Source organism: Octopus sinensis, linkage group LG9 (assembly GCF_006345805.1).
Source record: "Octopus sinensis linkage group LG9, ASM634580v1, whole genome shotgun sequence".
Classification (NCBI taxonomy): Eukaryota; Metazoa; Mollusca; class Cephalopoda; order Octopoda; family Octopodidae; genus Octopus; species Octopus sinensis.
Genome location: NC_043005.1, coordinates 96,991,044 through 96,996,043, shown reverse-complemented (window position 1 = coordinate 96,996,043; position 5,000 = coordinate 96,991,044). Strand labels below are relative to the sequence as shown.

General features: G+C 41.2%; 1 protein-coding gene across 1 annotated transcript in view; it reads right to left on the bottom strand.

The window, feature by feature from the left end:
- The window catches only part of LOC118764718, a 20,394-nt gene that overhangs the window by 15,222 nt on the left and 172 nt on the right, over nt 1-5,000 (bottom strand). The gene's annotated exons all lie outside the window — the stretch shown is intronic.

Below are 5,000 nucleotides of genomic sequence, written 5' to 3'. Positions count from 1 at the left end.
AGTAGCAGTACTGATGCGGTGATAATTATGTTGGTTGAGAAGTGGTATGAGTGGTGGTAGTGGTACTGGTGGTGATGGTGGGGGGGTGTTCTGCTGCTGCTACTGATGATGATGACAGCTGCAATGATTGTTGTTGTCGGTGGTGCTGGTGGTGGTGCTGCTGATGAGGGCGGTTTAGTGGTGCAGGTAAAGGTTGTTTTGGTGGTTGTGGTGATGGTGGTTTTAGTTGGATGGAGCGGTATAGTAGTGGTGGTAGCACTAGTGGTGGCGTAGGTTGGCGGTGTTAATGGTGTTGGTGGAGGTGGGGCTACTGTTGCTGCTGCTGCTGCTGCCGCTGCTGCTAGTGGTTGTCGAGAAGGTGATGATGCACTTTAGTTCATGTCAAGAGACGGGAATCAAAACACAACAAAAACAAAAACACATTATCGACTGAAGGAAGGGTAGGAAGAGGGGGTAGTGTATAGAGAGGGAGAATGAAATAGTAGGAGGAACTTTATTAAGAGTAGGAGGGGATTGTGGATACTGAGAAGGAGATGGTGAGTGAACAATGGTAGCACTGTTGTTGTTAATGATGGTGGCGGTGGTAGTGGCGGTGGTGGTAGTTGTGGCGGCGGCGACGGTGGTAGATGTTGATGCGTGATTTGTAAATAAATATTTGATATATAAAATTTATGTAGCCTTCTAATTTTTTTATAAGTTAAATCCTCAAGGAATTTTGAGCATTTTGATCCGTCTAAGGAATACGAGGTAATAACAAGACCACGCATTAAACAAGGGCATTGGTGTGCTTACAGTTCGGCACCTGGAGAGAAACATGCTCATGTCGGCCAACATCGTGAGTAACTGAGTCGGCCAGCATCCCGTTAAGATGCCTGGTGTTTATTTTGAACCAGACCGCTATGTGGATAGATAGTGAGTCAACTGAAGGAAGTGGTAGAGCTTCGGTGATAGCTTCATCCGTCTTATACGTGATGGCAGTTGTTTGACATAATTCCACAATTCAGCAATAACGGGACACAGGACAAAGACGTATAATGGTTCCGTCACCCTGAGCACATGGACAAGCCAGGCTGACGTCGTTATCCTAATCTGTAGAATTTATCCAAAACTAGCAATATTCTTCAGTACAGTCAAGCCAGAAATCTTCTCTTTGGTCGACGTGTGTTCCAGCTTCAATCAAAGACCAAGATTGAAGTGAACACCTGGCATCTTCAACGATGTCAATCGATTATATTTCTTTACCATTTGGGCAGTCGGACCAGAATTTTCTGAAAGCTCCTTATATCATTACTCTGAAAATCCAACGGAATTAACCGTTTCGTAGGTCTCCGGCGATACCATGGAGTCTTCCCAAGAACGTTATGGCTCTTGGTTACCACAAGCCATCTATAAAATGCAACAGTTAACATACCACGTTCTTAAGGAGACACTGGTTATTGACGGAGACCTACTGAACGGTTTATTCTGGAGAATTTTCTGAGCAGTGATTTAAACAACTTACATTAAATTTCTGGCCTAACTGTCCTAACTGATAAAGAACTGTGATCGATTGACATCATTCAAGATGACAAGTGTTCAGCGCAGTCTTGGTCTTTCATTGAAGCTGGATCACACGTTGATCAAAGAGAAGGTTTACGTGACCTCTTTTCACTGTTTAGGAATCCTTGCAGATGATACTGGCAGAATTGATACGCAGAATTTGTATTCAGAATGCAGAAACTTGGAACAAATAAACTAAGGCATTCAATGCAACGCTCCAACTCCTAACCAACTCGCCGCGCACACGCAAGTGCGTATTATCAGCCGCGGTATACCAAACCCTTCACGCGGAAAGTGTTGGCAGCACTTTGGCCTTCAAGCCACTAGGACACATCCCATTTCAAAAGAAACGAAAGAGCAGACACTTCAACCTGATCAGATGAAAACTGAGGCAAAGCACGATGGTAGTAACGAAGACAGTGAATGCGGTTTCCATCCCTGTCCAACCGTTCAATGATAGTTTGCTCTCGTCCCAATTCTTCTCCAACTGGAGGTCTGCCTCGAAACAGACCCCAAAAATTCTAATATAGCCGTATACCCGTTGCATATAACAGGCCAATGTGGACACACACACACACACACGGACACACATATGCACACACACAGAAACACACGCAACTGTCTGTCGATCTATCAATATTCATCTGTCTGTCAGTTGGCTCTTTTTCTTTTTCTCAATCTTTTGTGTATGTATGTGTGTGTTTGTATGTGTGTGTGTGCATGTGTGTGTGTACATTTGTGTGTGTGTGTGTCAATACGTAAGTGTTGTGAGTGAGAATTGAGCGAGCTTACTTCTTGTATTACAAGATGAAGAAACACTTAAATGACCAATTCCAAAACAACCGTTTAGAGACAAAAATATTTGAAATACAATCTACATTATACAGCTATTTTCGTTGTTGTTGTTTTTGTGATTGTTGTTAATGTTATTATCAGTAGTAGTAGTAGTAGTAGTAGTAGTAGTAGTAGTATAGTAGTAGTAGTAGCTTTATTATCAAAAATCAAAGAAAAATACATCGTGTTTCCTTTCTCTTGAAATAAGAATTTGGTCTATGTTTTGGAAAACAGACATACGCATTTCCAAGGTTAACAAATGCCGTGTGAGAACGACTTAATAATATTTACCAAAAGAGTAATTCTGAAGCAGAATGCCCAGCCAAAATACTGCATCTGTCGCCTGTTTGCTGAGATCGTCGACGACATTTGCTAGATGGTTGCCCGAGACTAGCCACGACTCTGTGTGTACAGTATGTGGGCGAACACACAATAAGTTTAGTATAGATGATACCGAGTAGTATTCATCAGCGATATCTATCTGCCATGTAAATATATACGCATTAAGGCTACTTGTATTTATTTGTCTTTCTATATACGTATTACACATTAAACGACAGAACAATGTTTCTATGCTATCTAACGCTTACTGGAAGATATGGAATGAAGTAAAACTCCCAGATATAGAAAAATCTTAAACCATTACTTGGTGATTCTAGTAAAAATATAAATGGTAAAATTCTCAATAATAAAGGCGGCGAGCTGGCAGAAAAGTTAGCACGCTGGGCGAATGGCGTAGCCGTATTTCGTCTGCCGTTACGTTCTGAGTTCAAATTCCGCCGAGGTCGACTTTGCCTTTCATCTTTTCGGGGTCTATAAATTAAGAACCAGTTACGAACTGGGGTGGATGTAATCGGTTAATCCCTTTGTATGTCCTTGTTTTTCTCCTCTATGTGGGCAATAGAGAAATAAGATTCTCAATAATATGCAGATACATATACAAACAAGGAGACAATAATAATAAAATAGAAGGGAACACTGTCTTGTACACTGACTGGTGTAACTTAGCTGAATAATGATAAAACTTTAGTGGTCAGAAAAACTGTTTAGGCGGTGTAGTGTGGCGAAGAGGCTCGCCTTACAGCGATTCAATCCCACTGCGCGATGCCTCGGGCTAGTGTCTCCTACTATAAGGCTGTGCCGGTCAATGGTTTGTGAATAAATGTAGTTGACGGACACTCTGTGGAAGGCTGTCGAGAGTGTGTGTGTGTGTGTGTGTGTGTGTGTGTGTGTGTGTGTGTGTGTGTGTGTGTGTGTGTGTGTTTGCGCACACACCCCTCACTGCTTGACAACCTATGTTGCCTTGTTTATGTCCTCACAACTTAATGGTTCGGTAAAATAAGAAGCACCAGACTTTTAAAAAAATAAATACTGGATTCGCCTTTAAGGCGTTGCCCCATCGTGGCTGCAGTCCAATGATGGAAACAATTAAAAAAGAAAAAAAAGGTAAATATCAAATCCTGGAGATTGAAATATAGAAGGTGTGGAATATAGGAAACAAGAAAAGTTGTGATTATTATAGGAGCGCTAGGTGTTGCGAAGCAAATTACAGGGGCGAAGAATCAAGGAATTGTCTGGAGAAATTTCCATAAATAAAATTCAGTCTGATACTGAGCAACGACAGAAAAGGCAGCAGTTCATATCGTCTTACCTAAAATGATTGAAAGTGCATCCTAGGTAGGTGTCAGTATTAAATTACCAACAATTTAATATTGGTTTTGTATACAACCCCATAGACTTGTAGTTGAAGAATATATTCAATTTTATGAAAGCAATTAATTATATTATTGGTACTCAGCCAACGATGAATCCACTCGGTGGAATCAATCTTATTACTGGTACTTAGCTAATGATGAAGTCACTACGTGATTCTTCGTAGACTCACCCACGTCGGAAGATGTGATTCCATAGATATTGGATTACTATTTTTAGCAGTTCCAGCGATTGTAAAAAACCTTTTTCGTTAGATCCACAAGAGGCTATCTCTATATAAGGCGTTTTAAGTTATACAATAGGCGCAGGGCTTGAAATGTTTATGGAAAGGGGCTAGTCGATTACATCGACCCAAGTGCTCAGTTGATCCTGAAAGAATGAAAGGCTAAGTTGACCTCGATGACATCTGAGCTCAGAATGTAAAACCAAAACAAATGCCGCTGGGCATTTTTGTCCGGCGCGGTAACGATTCTGCCATCTCAGCACTTTAAAGAGATTATATAAATTGATTTCAAATTTTGACACAAGGACATAATTTCGAAGGAGGGACTAGTCGATTACATCGACACCGGGGCTCAACTAATACTTATTTTATCGAACCAGAAAGGATGAAAGCCAAACTCAACCTCGGCAGAATTTGAATTCAGAACATAAAGACGGACGAAATGCTGTCAAGCATTTCGCCCGGTGTGCTAACGATTTTGTCAGCACGCCGCCATGATAGAAGGTGTATAAATTAATTAGTAGAATCACATGAAATACGTTTCGATGTTTTTTTTTTTTGTTTGTGTGTGTGTATATGCTTTAGTCAGTGGGTGAGTATAATACTCATGACTCTTTACAGGGCTTTCGGGACTAATAAGAAGTAAGGACGGGGGTAGGCAGGGAGGGGGGAGGTGAAGAAAAATAACAGT